This window comes from Cibotium barometz, chromosome 16, assembly GCF_041138505.1.
Source record: "Cibotium barometz isolate CiBa-2024 chromosome 16, ASM4113850v1, whole genome shotgun sequence".
Lineage (NCBI taxonomy): Eukaryota > Viridiplantae > Streptophyta > Polypodiopsida > Cyatheales > Cibotiaceae > Cibotium > Cibotium barometz.
This window is the reverse complement of record NC_141061.1, coordinates 48,496,246-48,514,748: the sequence shown is the minus strand read 5'-3', so window position 1 is coordinate 48,514,748 and position 18,503 is coordinate 48,496,246. Positions and strand designations below refer to the sequence as shown.

General features: G+C 40.1%; 3 long non-coding RNA genes across 4 annotated transcripts; all 3 read left to right on the top strand.

The window, feature by feature from the left end:
* The first annotated feature begins 1,141 nt into the window (after positions 1-1,141).
* LOC147630686 (uncharacterized) lies at positions 1,142-3,606 on the top strand. The gene is made up of 2 exons (XR_015267693.1): positions 1,142-1,241; positions 3,214-3,606. It is a non-coding gene; the product is annotated as an uncharacterized LOC147630686 (long non-coding RNA).
* A 4,581-nt stretch (positions 3,607-8,187) lies between these two features.
* LOC147630685 (uncharacterized) lies at positions 8,188-10,724 on the top strand. The gene is made up of 2 exons (XR_015267692.1): positions 8,188-8,287; positions 10,267-10,724. It is a non-coding gene; the product is annotated as an uncharacterized LOC147630685 (long non-coding RNA).
* A 4,499-nt stretch (positions 10,725-15,223) lies between these two features.
* LOC147630684 (uncharacterized) lies at positions 15,224-18,102 on the top strand. 2 transcript variants are annotated; one of them, XR_015267691.1, is made up of 2 exons: positions 15,224-15,525; positions 17,514-18,102. It is a non-coding gene; the product is annotated as an uncharacterized LOC147630684 (long non-coding RNA). The 2 variants fall into 2 exon arrangements; XR_015267690.1 differs by lacking the exon at positions 15,224-15,525 and adding an exon at positions 16,984-17,375.
* The last annotated feature ends 401 nt before the right edge of the window (positions 18,103-18,503 follow it).

Sequence of the window (18,503 nt, the reverse complement as noted above, 5' to 3'; positions counted from 1 at the left end):
GGATCTGTAGGTGATATGAAGTCAATGGGACGAAGGCTAGTAGATGTCGTGGTCGAGTCATAGAAACTTTTGAGTTCCATGCGAACACCACTGCGATAGTGGCATATGTGTAAGCACGCATCATACACGTCCGGACACCTCCAAGGACCCAATCCTGTCATGCCATTACTCGCAAAATGCTTCCCATAAATGAAAATCATGATCAACATCTACCACATAGCCATATGTATCAACACCAAGATCATTACCATTCATCATCCAACCATCCTGAAACTCCTAATATGTCATGCCCGTAGAGTGAAGACATGTGGCAACGTGGCGCACATCCTAGTACATCTTCATGATGCACCAAAATCCTCGGGCTCAATCACATCTCTCCACATTTAGATATTTGTGTGTTATAACTTATAACGCAAGCAGTGATGTCACTGAGGCAACCTTTGTAACCTATAAAGGTGCATGTACTTCATCAAAGAAATCAATCAATAGTCACATCATTGAGTCATGTACTTCACTCTCTCTAGCTCCATAGCCATTTTTGCCTTCACCTTCAAGCCACCATAGCTCATCCCTGTTTCAACATGGTATCAGAGCATTGACTGTCGCATGGCCCGACTTCACACTGTACATCGTCCACCTGCTTGCTTATGCTCAACGTTGCTCGCCTGAGAAATGCGTGAGTGTCTTGTCCCGATAGCTACTCGATCGACAAAGCGCCCAATTCCGATTTGTAGTAGTTGCTTAACCAAGCACCACGATGCCGCCTTACTGTTGTAGCCCACCAGGAGACTACCTTGCGTAACCACACGAATTGCAGCCACGTAGTCAAGTGTTGCTTGCTTGTTTGCCAACTTCTTCAATTAGCATCGCCAACAGCTACCCGCCTTTGAGCTGCACAGCAGAAGCAGCAGCAGCAGCAATTGCTTTCATCATCTGCTCCTATATATCAACGAGAGAGAGAGAGAGAGAGAGAGAGAGAGATGCAGCTACTCGATACCTGGAAAAAAAAAGTCAAAGGTCAACTCTCCATATCAGCTTCAGCAACAGTAATAATAGAGGTACAATAAAATTGATTTGGGTTTTTTTCTTCAATCTCTACAAATGTGCCTAATCAAAGTATTTACTCTTAATTACTTTGATTCCTGTTCAATACTCTGATGTTGACCATTGATGATTATACTCAATCCATTCCTCAACAACTTCTTTGACACTTTCCCAATCAACATGGCCTTCAAACACAGGTAATTGTCCATACCAGTTAGTCTCTCTCACACTGCGCACATCACTAGCTTAGTTAAAATGTAGCAAGTAAGGTGGAAATTCCCCTAGAAGTAGGGTATCATCCCTATCTTGAACATTAATGATTGGACCTTTTAAAGTCCAAGTTATGTGTGTTTTCTGTTCAATTGTGTGTTGTTTTCTATTGTGAGTGTGTGACTTGATCTTGTGTTGTCTCTATCCATGGGATCCCATAATTGGCATGTGAAACTAGAGCCATGTGATTTATCCTTGACAAGGAGAAACTGGCATGTGAAACGATGAGTCTAGTTTTATCCTTGACACAGCATGAGGTAATCCCTTGAGGGCGGGTTTGTTGGGAATCAAGGTCTTACTTGTGTGTTAACCCTCTCTTATGAGTGTGGTAGTACTTGTGTGTGAACCATCTCTTAAAGGGGTTATAATATCTAGATATTTGTGTGTGTTATGATGTAGGTAGTGATGTCATTGAGGTAACCTTTGTAAAATCTATAAAGGTGCATGTACTTCATTGAAGAAATCAATCAACAGTCACATCATTGATCGGTGTACTTCACATCTCTCTAGCATTGTCTTCTCTCTTTAAACACTCTATCTTTGTCTACTCCATAGCCATGGCTGCCTTCACCTTCAAGCCACCATTGCTCAGCCATGTTTCAACAATCTCCTTAACCTCGGTTATCCTAACCCCAGCTAGCACTAGTCCTAACCTAGTTAGGGATGTAACAGTTAGCTTCCATGTGCACCTTGTGGACTGACCACGTGCAGCACTGCCTAGTTTCTGTTGTTGTTGCTTCGATCTGTGTTTCTTTGTAATTTTTGTTGTAGGAGTGCCCATCTCTGCTTGTCACACATATGCCCTCTTATGCATGCCTTACTGCTCTTTTTTTCTACATACATCTTCTGCAAACTCTGGCTGCCATAACTTAACTGTTTTCCCATGCCATGGTAACCATGGCCTTTCCCAACATATGCTCATGGCATCTACTATGTAAACTCCTCACGGTTTATAATCATGTCCGTAAATTTTATGAGTAATGGAAGTACCGTGCCTGTAATCCATACATTATCAGATTTCAGTAAATTTCTGACCACAGATTTTGAAGGCTTTTCCAGCTGACAATCCAAGTCTGCCACATGATTGATGCCCCAAAGAACTGTAGTACTAGCAAGGCACTTCGTGCACATGAAAAGGATGAATCTGGTGAGATAGATGCACCTCTCACCAGATCTACATGCTCTTCTTTAAACAGGTGACTTCCTGCTCTTTTCTAGTACTCATTAGAGGACACTTTGGAAGACTTGTGCATGAGTACCTAAGCAATATAAGTAGAGGTTGATTTATTGGGCGTTGGAGAGAATAACTTGAGCCTCATATGAAAACACTTTCCTCCAGTAGTCTTGTTTCTTACTTTTAGGCTGGATGCACCACCTTATATTTAAACCTTTATTGAGAACAATTCATTCTTTTTGAGGGCCAAAAAGAAAATAAACAAAATAGAAAATGTTATTTTGAATCAAGTGCCAGGTCTTTTGTTGAATTTTTTTCATCACTAGGCCTTGTGAATTGTTGAAATTTTTCATAACTCTTTTATGACATAATATTTGTATCACCTTTTGCCTCATTACTGCACTAGAAGTTGATATCTTCTAATAACAGAACCGTGGATTTCTCAAGGCTAATCTTGGACTGGTTGAGGCTGAGGTCGAATTGTCAATTTTCAAATATAATAAGCAGAATTGAACATAAGGATATGTGGCTGCTCAACAAAAATTTAGCTGGCATCAACATCATCTAACCTGTGTAGGAGAGATGGTGTGAGTGCTGCATTGTTCATGTTTTCTATAATGTCGTGCTGCTTGGAGGAGTGTGCAAAGCCCTCCAGAAAATACGTGGCTGGTATTACCAAACATGCTACTGCTTCGTTCTGTCTTTGATGTACGCTTTTCTTGCAGGCTATTTTTGTGTGGATCAAGAGACAACGTCTGAAAAGCTAATCTTTAATAGAACAGTCACTCTTCGAGATTCATATGGCAAAGTTGCTGGAAAATAGATACTGTCAACTTATTTGGAGGATGTAAAAACTAAGTGGAAGTGCTCCAGAAACGACATGGCTGGTAATTACCAAACATGCTACTACTTTGTACCGTCTGTGATCTATATGCTTTTCTGGCAGGCTATTTTTGTAGGGATCAGGGGGCCACCTCTGACAAGTTAATCTTCAATAGGCCAGTGCAGAGTTGCTGGAAAGTAGACACTGTCATCTTATTTGGATGATGAAAAAACTAAGTCATGTAACTTATATACAAAATTTTCCCAGTTATTGTTGACTGGGTGGGGTTCTGAGAGCTAGGTGTTAGTTGCATTTAGCCGAGTATTGTATGAACCCTCAAGAAGTTTACCATGTATATAAAAATGAAACAAATTGGGTGAGAGGGGAGTTGGAACAAATCAACAGTGGTGGTCAAATTTTGTATTACTCTGTGATTATGAAGAGCAACTTCAACTAATTTCCAAGTCCCTGAAATGGAACTTGATCGAAAATGCTTACCTTTTCTTCCTAAAGGATGCATGCATTATCATGTAATGTTCCTTCTAATTTAGATGCAGTTAATGTTTTTGGTAATTAACACTCCCTCGTCACCAATGTGTAGGGGAGGGACTCATTAGGGGGGTAAGTTGGTGAGATGTGTGCACCATGTGCCTTTACCTCTATTGCAACCTGATGGGCAGCACAGGCAATTGGCCTCCCTTCTCCGAAGAAAACCATTCCACGTGATGCTTCCGATCAATGCACTTTTGTGTTGAATAATTAATCAATGGGCCAAACGACATTTTAAAAAAAGGGTGGTAGTTAGTGTGAAAGATTCCCTTCAACTCATGCCCAAAGTGTGAAATGCTTCTCCCAAGGAGGATGTACAGGTTTTAGAATGTGGAAGTTGGAACATTGCATAGTCAACTAAGTTGACATACTTTACATGAGAAAATGAGTGCTGGTTGTAAGGGAGTGGGAGAGATGTAACCAAGTGCAGCATCTCCATTGTCTAGGTGTGAACTCCAAGGCCATTAAGCCTTTCTCTTATGATTACGATGTTGACCTTACCCAAAGGTCGACAAGTTTCCCTATGAGGTGGTTGAGATTGATATGTAGATCTTTGTATGACAGCAGCCATCGAGGAAGCACTCGGCTGGTGGCGTTGAGCAAAGGTGGCCATACAGTAGCTAGCTAGCAAGATTTCAAAAGTGGGTGGAATGTTAGTGGAGGTTGATCATTGGTTACACGATACTTCACATTGGTGTGTGGTTTACTCGTTTAATCCATTAGAAAGATGGTAAATCACATTTTTGGTATATCTTCGCTCTAGCTGCACAAGGAGATGTTCATTGACGACTATTAGGTAAAAAGTCATGTTTTTTTTCTCTCAAGTAATTTTCTTCATAGAAGCTTTATTGCATAGCTGCACAACAATTTGAAGGGAGAGGATACATTAAAGCTAGTCTTTTATTTCTACAAGGTGTTATTCCATTCCTAGTCATACATGGGAATTTCACCTAGCTACACACCATACTAGCCCACACACTAAAAATATCTATTACTAGAAAAGTACACAACTTAGTTTTTCATGGTCGACATGTAGACGGTCTTTGAAAATTGTTTTTTTTACAATGTGACCTTAATAGTCTTTCTAAAAAGTTCATATGTTTCAAAAAAGTATCTTACTCATAGCACAAGACATTATGTTTTTAAAAATGTTGCCTACTTATGGTCTTATAGGCATTTTGAAAAAACAAAGCTTAGTTTTTAAAGTTCACCTGGAATACACTTGTTTTTAAAGCCTACTATAGAACTGCAAGAGAGGGATCTAGGGACTCCACATAGTTTGTTCAACGCCTAGAATAGTCATAGGTTCATGAAGAAAGCCATGAAAGCTTGTGTAAAACGCTAATATGTGTAAAAGGAAAATAGGTAAAAGGTGCCAAACACACAAGACATGTGCCTTTTATAGTCCCAAGGTCCATGTGTCGACATGTGTAAAAATCTCTAAGTTTCCTGTGTCTAGGTCCATGTTCCATGTGCATGTGTATCCTTAAATCACTTCATTACAAACCATCACCTCCTACAATGATTTGGTCCTCAAAATCAAAGGGTGGTCATGCACAAATAGCATATACCAAAGAGGCTTTATACAAAAGTGAAACTTAAATCTATGGGCCATATGTGACGACATAGAATTGGCCAAGAAGTATGCAATCAAAAACCATATTAATATGTATGTCGAATAGTCAATCTCCAAGGTCAAATGGAAAGGATAAGAGTGTACTGTCGAAGATGAGGCTAACCATGCAACCACTTGGATCAAAGGGAAATTCAAGCTATGCAAACTCCAAAGCAATGACTCTTATATGTCATGGATCCTCGAAACCAATGTGTAATGGCCCTCATGAATAGTGGAAGTAAGTAATAGCTCCCAAGTCAAAGGAGAACGCTCTCATTCCAATCGTCGCGACCATAATACGAATATGACATACAATGTATCCACCAAATAAACCCATAACTCATGGAATGGTCTTGGAACAAACAAATCACCCTGTAAGCCAAAAATCACAATGTGTATCTGAATGACATGCCCCTAATCATATACCGTACATCCCAAGTAGCATATAATGCATCCAAAGACAAATGTCAATGCTCCAAAGAAGATAGGATCATGCCGATAGCCATGGGAGCCAAATGAACAGAACTCATAGTTGACATCATGCAAGAACAAATGTGAACCAATGCCATCATCCCATGTAGCATAACTCGAATCCTCCAAGACATGGTCCACTACAATCTCATATATAGGAACATGATCCATACCATGTAACATATCCTCATGTGCAAGATCATCTACATGGTATGATCATCCAGAGTAAAGGCATGATCAACAAGATCATCATTAGCATAATCATCACTAAATACTGACAGTGTATCCACACATAAGAAATAAGTAGTATCATCAACCAAGTCACTGATTATGGCATCCTCAAAGTCTCCAAGGTCATCCTCATAGGTATAGTCTATCTCTATCAATGGTACCTTTATATGATCCATATCCCATGATAAGTCAGCCTCCATCATTATTGGATCAAAGAAGATGCCTAGATCAAATACAAACTCAAGATCCACATCATATGATCTAATAAAGATCAGATCCATGGATCTGATCTAATAAAGATCAGATCCATGTGCATAATCTTGTCTCTTCTATGGGGCCTCTCCTCAATATGTAATTACCATCCTCATGTGCAATGCCTGACTACTCAAACACATGAACTATATCCACAGTAATGCTGCCATGAAAGCTATAAGAGCTAGGAGTAGTGGATGAATCATGAATGCCTCCACACGTGAAAACCCTAGGAGAGTAGCCTCACACATCTAACACAAGAAACTCAAGCATTATCCTCAAAGTATCACATGAACCTACATGTGAAGTATCACCAATGGACATATCACTAATCATGTACTCATGCTCATGATCATCTAATGCATCCAAATGATTCCTAGGAAGGTAGGTAGATTTAATATGTGTATTATCACCCACGATGTGGTTAGTTCCATGCTTGCACCCGAGATCATGTCCACATGATCTAACTCACACATTAATACCACATGTATCATCATCATGTGTATATGTATCAATATCATCACCATATGCATGTGTATCAATATCATTGTGTGCATGTGTATGATCATGTGTGTGACACATCATCATCATCATCACCTGCATAAAATACAATGAATGGATCTGTAGGTGATATGAAGTCAATGGGACGAAGGCTAGTAGATGTCGTGGTCGAGTCATAGAAACTTTTGAGTTCCATGCGAACACCACTGCGATAGTGGCATATGTGTAAGCACGCATCATACACGTCCGGACACCTCCAAGGACCCAATCCTGTCATGCCATTACTCGCAAAATGCTTCCCATAAATGAAAATCATGATCAACATCTACCACATAGCCATATGTATCAACACCAAGATCATTACCATTCATCATCCAACCATCCTGAAACTCCTAATATGTCATGCCCGTAGAGTGAAGACATGTGGCAACGTGGCGCACATCCTAGTACATCTTCATGATGCACCAAAATCCTCGGGCTCAATCACATCTCTCCACATTTAGATATTTGTGTGTTATAACTTATAACGCAAGCAGTGATGTCACTGAGGCAACCTTTGTAACCTATAAAGGTGCATGTACTTCATCAAAGAAATCAATCAATAGTCACATCATTGAGTCATGTACTTCACTCTCTCTAGCTCCATAGCCATTTTTGCCTTCACCTTCAAGCCACCATAGCTCATCCCTGTTTCAACATGGTATCAGAGCATTGACTGTCGCATGGCCCGACTTCACACTGTACATCGTCCACCTGCTCGCTTATGCTCAACGTTGCTCGCCTGAGAAATGCGTGAGTGTCTTGTCCCGATAGCTACTCGATCGACAAAGCGCCCAATTCCGATTTGTAGTAGTTGCTTAACCAAGCACCACGATGCCGCCTTACTGTTGTAGCCCACCAGGAGACTACCTTGCGTAACCACACGAATTGCAGCCACGTAGTCAAGTGTTGCTTGCTTGTTTGCCAACTTCTTCAATTAGCATCGCCAACAGCTACCCGCCTTTGAGCTGCACAGCAGAAGCAGCAGCAGCAGCAATTGCTTTCATCATCTGCTCCTATATATCAACGAGAGAGAGAGAGAGAGAGAGAGAGAGAGATGCAGCTACTCGATACCTGGAAAAAAAAAGTCAAAGGTCAACTCTCCATATCAGCTTCAGCAACAGTAATAATAGAGGTACAATAAAATTGATTTGGGTTTTTTTCTTCAATCTCTACAAATGTGCCTAATCAAAGTATTTACTCTTAATTACTTTGATTCCTGTTCAATACTCTGATGTTGACCATTGATGATTATACTCAATCCATTCCTCAACAACTTCTTTGACACTTTCCCAATCAACATGGCCTTCAAACACAGGTAATTGTCCATACCAGTTAGTCTCTCTCACACTGCGCACATCACTAGCTTAGTTAAAATGTAGCAAGTAAGGTGGAAATTCCCCTAGAAGTAGGGTATCATCCCTATCTTGAACATTAATGATTGGACCTTTTAAAGTCCAAGTTATGTGTGTTTTCTGTTCAATTGTGTGTTGTTTTCTATTGTGAGTGTGTGACTTGATCTTGTGTTGTCTCTATCCATGGGATCCCATAATTGGCATGTGAAACTAGAGCCATGTGATTTATCCTTGACAAGGAGAAACTGGCATGTGAAACGATGAGTCTAGTTTTATCCTTGACACAGCATGAGGTAATCCCTTGAGGGCGGGTTTGTTGGGAATCAAGGTCTTACTTGTGTGTTAACCCTCTCTTATGAGTGTGGTAGTACTTGTGTGTGAACCATCTCTTAAAGGGGTTATAATATCTAGATATTTGTGTGTGTTATGATGTAGGTAGTGATGTCATTGAGGTAACCTTTGTAAGATCTATAAAGGTGCATGTACTTCATTGAAGAAATCAATCAACAGTCACATCATTGATCGGTGTACTTCACATCTCTCTAGCATTGTCTTCTCTCTTTAAACACTCTCTCTATCTTTGTCTACTCCATAGCCATGGCTGCCTTCACCTTCAAGCCACCATTGCTCAGCCATGTTTCAAAAATCTCCTTAACCTCAGTTATCCTAACCCCAGCTAGCACTAGTCCTAACCTAGTTAGGGATGTAACAGTTAGCTTCCATGTGCACCTTGTTGACTGACCACGTGCAGCACTGCCTAGTTTCTGTTGTTGCTTCGATCTGTGTTTCTTTGTAATTTTTGTTGTAGGAGTGCCCATCTCTGCTTGTCACACATATGCCCTCTTATGCATGCCTTACTGCTCTTTTTTCCTAGATACATCTTCTGCAAACTGGCTACCATAACTTGACTGTTTTCCCATGCCATGGTAACCATGGCCTTTCCCAACATATGCTCATGGTATCTACTATGTAAACTCCTCACGGTTTATAGTCATGTCCGCAAATTTTATGAGTAATGGAAGTACCGTGCCTGTAATCCATACATTATCAGATTTCAGTAAATTTCTGACCACAGATTCTGAAGGCTTTTCCAGCTGACAATCCAAGTCTGCCACATGATTGATGCCCCAAAGAACTTTAGTACTAGCAAGGCACTTCGTGCACATGAAAAGGATGAATCTGGTGAGATAGATGCACCTCTCACCAGATCTACATGCTCTTCTTTAAACAGGTGACTTTCTGCTCTTTTCTAGTACTCATTAGAGGACACTTTGGAAGACTTGTGCATGAGTACCTAAGCAATATAAGTAGAGGTTGATTTATTGGGCGTTGGCGAGAATAACTTGAGCCTCATATGAAAACACTTTCCTCCAGTAGTCTTGTTTCTTACTTTTAGGCTGGATGCACCACCTTATATTTAAACCTTTATTGAGAACAATTCATTCTTTTTGAGGGCCAAAAAGAAAATAAACAAAATAGAAAATGTTATTTTGCAAATTAGAATCAAGTGCCAGGTCTTTTGTTGAATTTTTTTCATCACTAGGCCTTGTGAATTGTTGAAATTTTTCATAACTCTTTTATGACATAATATTTGTATCACCTTTTGCCTCATTACTGCACTAGAAGTTGATATCTTCTAATAACAGAACCGTGGATTTCTCAAGGCTAATCTTGGACTGGTTGAGGCTGAGGTCGAATTGTAAATTTTCAAATATAATGAGCAGAATTAAACATAAGGATATGTGGCTACTCAACAAAAATTTAGCTGGCATCAACATCATCTAACCTGTGTAGGAGAGATGGTGTGAGTGCTGCATTGTTCATGTTTTCTATAATGTCGTGCTGCTTGGAGGAGTGGGCAAAGCCCTCCAGAAACAACGTGGCTGGTATTACCAAACATGCTACTGCTTCGTTTTGTCTTTGATGTACGCTTTTCTTGCAGGCTATTTTTGTGTGGATCAAGAGACAACGTCTGAAAAGCTAATCTTTAATAGAACAGTCACTCTTCGGGATTCATATGGCAAAGTTGCTGGAAAATAGATACTGTCAACTTATTTGGAGGATGTAAAAACTAAGTGGAAGTGCTCCAGAAACGACATGGCTGGTAATTACCAAACATGCTACTACTTTGTACCGTCTGTGATCTATATGCTTTTCTGGCAGGCTATTTTTGTAGGGATCAGGGGGCCACCTCTGACAAGTTAATCTTCAATAGGCGAGTGCAGAGTTGCTGGAAAGTAGACACTGTCATCTTATTTGGATGATGAAAAAACTAAGTCATGTAACTTGTATACAAAATTTTCCCAGTTATTGTTGACTGGTGTGTTAGTTGCATTTAGCCGAGTATTGTATGAACCCTCAAGAACTTTAGCATGTACATAAAAATGAAACAAATTGGGTGAGAGGGGAGTTGGAACAAATCAGCGGTGGTGGTCAAATTTTGTATTACTCTGTGATTATGAAGAGCAACTTCAACTAATTTCCAAGTCCCTGAAATGGAAGTTGATCGAAAATGCTTACCTTTTCTTCCTAAAGGATGCATGCATTATCATGTAATGTTCCTTCTAATTTAGACTCGATGCAGTTAATGTTTTTGGTAATTAACACTCCCTCGTCACCAATGTGTAGGGGAGGGACTCATTAGGGGGGTAAGTTGGTGAGATGTGTGCACCATGTGCCTTTACCTAGGCTATGTCTCTATTGCAACCTGATGGGCAGCACAGGCAATCGGCCTCCTTTCTCCGAAGAAAACCATTCCACGTGATGCTTCCGATCAATGCACTTTTGTGTTGAATAATTAATCAATGGGCCAAACGACATTTTAAAAAAAGGGTGGTAGTTAGTGTGAAAGATTCCCTTCAACTCATGCCCAAAGTGTGAAATGCTTCTCCCAAGGAGGATGTACAGGTTTTAGAATGTGGAAGTTGGAACATTGCATAGTCAGCTAAGTTGACATACTTTCAATGAGAAAATGAGTGCTGGTTGTAAGGGAGTGGGAGAGATGTAACCAAGTGCAGCATCTCCATTGTCTAGGTGTGAACTCCAAGGCCATTAAGCCTTTCTCTTATGATCACGATGTTGACCTTACCCAAAGGTCGACAAGTTTCCCTATGAGGTGGTTGAGATTGATATGTAGATCTTTGTATGACAGCAGCCATCGAGGAAGCACTCGACTGGTGGCGTTGAGCAAAGGTGGCCATACAGTAGCTAGCTAGCAAGATTTCAATGCAAGTCAAAAGTGGGTGGAAGGTTAGTGGAGGTTGATCATTGGTTACACGATACTTCACATTGGTGTGTGGTTTACTCGTTTAATCCATTAGAAAGATGGTAAATCACATTTTTGGTATATCTTCGCTCTAGCTGCACAAGGAGATGTTCATTGACGACTATTAGGTAAAAAGTCATGTTTTTTTTCTCTCAAGTAATTCTCTTCATTATTGCATAGCTGCACAACAATTTGAAGGGAGAGGATACATTAGAGCTAGTCTTTTTTTTCTACAAGGTGTTATTCCATTCCTAGTCATACATGGGAATTTCACCTAGCTACACACCATACTAGCCCACACACTAAAAATATCTATTACTAGAAAAGTACACAGCTTAGTTTTTCATGGTCGACATGTAGACGGTCTTTGAAAATTGTTTTTTTTACAATGTGACCTTAATAGTCTTTCTAAAAAGTTCATATGTTTCAAAAAAGTATCTTACTCATAGCACAAGACATTAAGTTTTTAAAAATGTTGCCTACTTATGGTCTTATAGGCATGTTGAAAAAACAAAGCTTAGTTTTTAAAGTTCACCTGAAATACACTTGTTTTTAAAGCCTACTATAGAACTGCAAGAGAGGGATCTAGGGACTCCACATAGTTTGTTCAACGCCTAGAATAGTCATAGGTTCATGAAGAAAGCCATGAAAGCTTGTGTAAAACGCTAATATGTGTAAAAGGAAAATAGGTAAAAGGTGCCAAACACACAAGACATGTGCCTTTTATAGTCCCAAGGTCCATGTGTCGACATGTGTAAAAATCTCTAAGTTTCCTGTGTCTAGGTCCATGTTCCATGTGCATGTGTATCCTTAAATCACTTCATTACAAACCATCACCTCCTACAATGATTTGGTCCTCAAAATCAAAGGGTGGTCATGCACAAATAGCATATACCAAAGAGGCTTTATACAAAAGTGAAACTTAAATCCATGGGCCATATGTGACGACATAGAATTGGCCAAGAAGTATGCAATCAAAAACCATATTAATATGTATGTCGAATAGTCAATCTCCAAGGTCAAATGGAAAGGATAAGAGTGTACTGTCGAAGATGAGGCTAACCATGCAACCACTTGGATCAAAGGGAAATTCAAGCTATGCAAACTCCAAAGCAATGACTCTCATGTGTCATGGATCCTCGAAACCAATGTGTAATGGCCCTCATGAATAGTGGAAGTAAGTAATAGCTCCCAAGTCAAAGGAGAACGCTCTCATTCCCATCGTCGCGACCATAATACGAATATGACATACAATGTATCCACCAAATAAACCCATAACTCATGGAATGGTCTTGGAACAAACAAATCACCCTGTAAGCCAAATATCAATGTGTAATGGCCCTCATGAATAGTGGAAGTAAGTAATAGCTCCCAAGTCAAAGGAGAACGCTCTCATTCCCATCGTCGCGACCATAATACGAATATGACATACAATGTATCCACCAAATAAACCCATAACTCATGGAATGGTCTTGGAACAAACAATCACCCTGTAAGCCAAAAATCACAATGTGTATCTGAATGACATGCCCCTAATCATATACCGTACATCCCAAGTAGCATATAATGCATCCAAAGACAAATGTCAATGCTCCAAAGAAGATAGGATCATGCCGATAGCCATGGGAGCCAAATGAACAGAACTCATAGTTGACATCATGCAAGAACAAATGTGAACCAATGCCATCATCCCATGTAGCATAACTCGAATCCTCCAAGACATGGTCCACTACAATCTCATATATAGGAACATGATCCATACCATGTAACATATCCTCATGTGCAAGATCATCTACATGGTATGATCATCCAGAGTAAAAGCATGATCAACAAGATCATCATTAGCATAATCATCACTAAATACTGACAGTGTATCCACACATAAGAAATAAGTAGTATCATCAACCAAGTCACTGATTATGGCATCCTCAAAGTCTCCAAGGTCATCCTCATAGGTATAGTCTATCTCTATCAATGGTACCTTTATATGATCCATATCCCATGATAAGTCAGCCTCCATCATTATTGGATCAAAGAAGATGCCTAGATCAAATACAAACTCAAGATCCACATCATATGATCTAATAAAGATCAGATCCATGTGCATAATCTTGTCTCTTCTATGGGGCCTCTCCTCAATATGTAATTACTACCCTCATGTGCAATGCCTGACTACTCAAACACATGAACTATATCCACAGTAATGCTGCCATGAAAGCTATAAGAACTAGGAGTAGTGGATGAATCATGAATGCCTCCACATGTGAAAACCCTAGGAGAGTAGCCTCACACATCTAACACAAGAAACTCAAGCATTATGCTCAAAGTATCACATGAACCTACATGTGAAGTATCACCAATGGACATATCACTAATCATGTACTCATGCTCATGATCATCTAATGCATCCAAATGATTCCTGGGAAGGTAGGTAGATTTAATATGTGTATTATCACCCACGATGTGGTTAGTTCCATGCTTGCACCCGAGATCATGTCCACATGATCTAACTCACACATTAATACCACATGTATCATCATCATGTGTATATGTATCAATATCATCACCATATGCATGTGTATCAATATCATTGTGTGCATGTGTATGATCATGTGTGTGACACATCATCATCATCATCACTTGCATAAAATACAATGAATGGATTTGTAGGTGATATGAAGTCAATTGGACGAAGGCTAGTAGATGTCGTGGCCGAGTCATAGAAACTTTTGAGTTCCATGCGAACACCACTGCGATAGTGGCATATGTGTAAGCACGCATCATACACGTCCGGACACCTCCAAGGACCCAATCCTATCATGCCATTACTCGCAAAATGATTCCCATAAATGAAAATCATGATCAACATCTACCACATAGCCATATGTATCAACACCACCAAGATCATTACCATTCATCATCCAACCATCCTGAAACTCCTAATATGTCATGCCCGTATTGTGAAGACATGTGGCAACGTGGCGCACATCCTAGTACATCTTCATGATGCACCAAAATCCTCGGGCTCAATCACATCTCTCCACATTTAGATATTTGTGTGTTATAACTTATAACGCAAGCAGTGATGTCACTGAGGCAACCTTTGTAACCTATAAAGGTGCATGTACTTCATCAAAGAAATCAATCAATAGTCACATCATTGAGTCATGTACTTCACTCTCTCTAGCTCCATAGCCATTTTTGCCTTCACCTTCAAGCCACCATAGCTCATCCCTGTTTCAACATGGTATCAGAGCATTGACTGTCGCATGGCCCGACTTCAAACTGTACATCGTCCACCTGCCCGCTTATGCTCAACGTTGCTCGCCTGAGAAATGCGTGAGTGTCTTGTCCCGATAGCTACTCGATCGACAAAGCGCCCAATTCCGATTTGTAGTAGTTGCTTAACCAAGCACCACGATGCCGCCTTACTATTGTAGCCCACCAGGAGACTACCTTGCGTAACCACACGAATTGCAGCCACGTAGTCGAGTGTTGCTTGCTTGTTTGCCAACTTCTTCAATTAGCATCGCCAACAGCTACCCGCCTTTGAGCTGCACAGCAGTAGCAGCAGCAGCAAAACAGTAGCAATTGCTTTCATCATCTGCTCCTATATATCAACGAGAGAGAGAGAGAGAGAGAGAGAGAGAGAGAGAGAGAGAGAGAGAGAGAGAGATGCAGCTACTCGATACCTGGAAAAAAAAAGTCAAAGGTCAACTCTCCATATCAGCTTCAGCAACAGTAATAATAGAGGTACAATAAAATTGATTTGGGTTTTTTTCTTCATTCTCTACAAATGTGCCTAATCAAAGTATTTACTCTTAATTACTTTGATTCCTGTTCAATACTCTGATGTTGACCATTGATGATTATACTCAATCCATTCCTCAACAACTTCTTTGACACTTTCCCAATCAACATGGCCTTCAAACACAGGTAATTGTCCATACCAGTTAGTCTCTCTCACACTGCGCACATCACTAGCTTAGTTAAAATGTAGCAAGTAAGGTGGAAATTCCCCTAGAAGTAGGGTATCATCCCTATCTTGAACATTAATGATTGGACCTTTTAAAGTCCAAGTTATGTGTTGTTTTCTGTTCAATTGTGTGTTGTTTTCTATTGTGAGTGTGTGACTTGATCTTGTGTTGTCTCTATCCATGGGATCCCATAATTGGCATGTGAAACTAGAGCCATGTGATTTATCCTTGACAAGGAGAAACTGGCATGTGAAACGATGAGTCTAGTTTTATCCTTGACACAGCATGAGGTAATCCCTTGAGGGCAGGTTTGTTGGGAATCAAGGTCTTACTTGTGTGTTAACCCTCTCTTATGAGTGTGGTAGTACTTGTGTGTGAACCATCTCTTAAAGGGGTTATAATATCTAGATATTTGTGTGTGTTATGATGTAGGTAGTGATGTCATTGAGGTAACCTTTGTAAGATCTATAAAGGTGCATGTACTTCATTGAAGAAATCAATCAACAGTCACATCATTGATCGGTGTACTTCACATCTCTCTAGCATTGTCTTCTCTCTTTAAACACTCTCTCTATCTTTGTCTACTCCATAGCTATGGCTGCCTTCACCTTCAAGCCACCATTGCTCAGCCATGTTTCAACAATCTCCTTAACCTCAGTTATCCTAACCCCAGCTAGCACTAGTCCTAACCTAGTTAGGGATGTAACAGTTAGCTTCCATGTGCACCTTGTGATGACTGACCACGTGCAGCACTGCCTAGTTTCTGTTGTTGTTGCTTTGATCTGTGTTTCTTTGTAATTTTTGTTGTAGGAGTGCCCATCTCTGCTTGTCACACATATGCCCTCTTATGCATGCCTTACTGCTCTTTTTTTCTAGATACATCTTCTGCAAACTGGCTGCCATAACTTGACTGTTTTCCCATGCCATGGTAACCATGGCCTTTCCCAACATATGCTCATGGCATCTACTATGTAAACTCCTCACGGTTTATAATCATGTCCGCAAATTTTATGAGTAATGGAAGTACCGTGCCTGTAATCCATACATTATCAGATTTCAGTAAATTTCTGACCACAGATTCTGAAGGCTTTTCCAGCTGACAATCCAAGTCTGCCACATGATTGATGCCCCAAAGAACTGTAGTACTAGCAAGGCACTTCGTGCACATGAAATGGATGAATCTGGTGAGATAGATGCACCTCTCACCAGATCTACATGCTCTTCTTTAAACAGGTGACTTCCTGCTCTTTTCTAGTACTCATTAGAGGACACTTTGGAAGACTTGTGCATGAGTACCTAAGCAATATAAGTAGAGGTTGATTTATTGGGCGTTGGCGAGAATAACTTGAGCCTCATATGAAAACACTTTCCTCCACCAGTAGTCTTGTTTCTTACTTTTAGGCTGGATGCACCACCTTATATTTAAACCTTTATTGAGAACAATTCATTCTTTTTGAGGGCCAAAAAGAAAATAAACAAAATAGAAAATGTTATTTTGCAAATTAGAATCAAGTGCCAGGTCTTTTGTTGAATTTTTTTCATCACTAGGCCTTGTGAATTGTTGAAATTTTTCATAACTCTTTTATGACATAATATTTGTATCACCTTTTGCCTCATTACTGCACTAGAAGTTGATATCTTCTAATAACAGAATCGTGGATTTCTCAAGGCTAATCTTGGACTGGTTGAGGCTGAGGTCGAATTGTAAATTTTCAAATATAATGAGCAGAATTGAACATAAGGATATGTGGCTGCTCAACAAAAATTTAGCTGGCATCAACATCATCTAACCTGTGTAGGAGAGATGGTGTGAGTGCTGCATTGTTCATGTTTTCTATAATGTCGTGCTGCTTGGAGGAGTGTGCAAAGCCCTCCAGAAACAACGTGGCTGGTATTACCAAACATGCTACTGCTTCGTTCTGTCTTTGATGTACGCTTTTCTTGCAGGCTATTTTTGTGTGGATCAAGAGACAACGTCTGAAAAGCTAATCTTTAATAGAACAGTCACTCTTCGGGATTCATATGGCAAAGTTGCTGGAAAATAGATACTGTCAACTTATTTGGAGGATGTAAAAACTAAGTGGAAGTGCTCCAGAAACGACATGGCTGGTAATTACCAAACATGCTACTACTTTGTACCGTCTGTGATCTATATGGTTTTCTGGCAGGCTATTTTTGTAGGGATCAGGGGGCCACCTCTGACAAGTTAATCTTCAATAGGCCAGTGCAGAGTTGCTGGAAAGTAGACACTGTCATCTTATTTGGATGATGAAAAAACTAAGTCATGTAACTTGTATACAAAATTTTCCCAGTTATTGTTGACTGGGTGGGGTTCTGAGAGCTAGGTGTTAGTTGCATTTAGCCGAGTATTGTATGAACCCTCAAGAACTTTAGCATGTACATAAAAATGAAACAAATTGGATGAGAGGGGAGTTGGAACAAATCAGCGGTGGTGGTCAAATTTTGTATTACTCTGTGATTATGAAGAGCAGCTTCAAGTAATTTCCAAGTCCCTGAAATGGAAGTTGATCGAAAATGCTTACCTTTTCTTCCTAAAGGATGCATGAATTATCATGTAATGTTCCTTCTAATTTAGACTCGATGCAGTTAATGTTTTTGGTAATTAACACTCCCTCGTCACCAATGTGTAGGGGAGGGACTCATTAGGGGGTAAGTTGGTGAGATGTGTGCACCATGTGCCTTTACCTAGGCTATGTCTCTATTGCAACCTGATGGGCAGCACAGGCAATCGGCCTCCTTTCTCCGAAGAAAACCATTCCACGTGATGCTTCCGATCAATGCACTTTCGTGTTGAATAATTAATCAATGGGCCAAACGACATTTTAAAAAAAGGGTGGTAGTTAGTGTGAAAGATTCCCTTCAACTCATGCCCAAAGTGTGAAATGCTTCTCCCAAGGAGGATGTACAGGTTTTAGA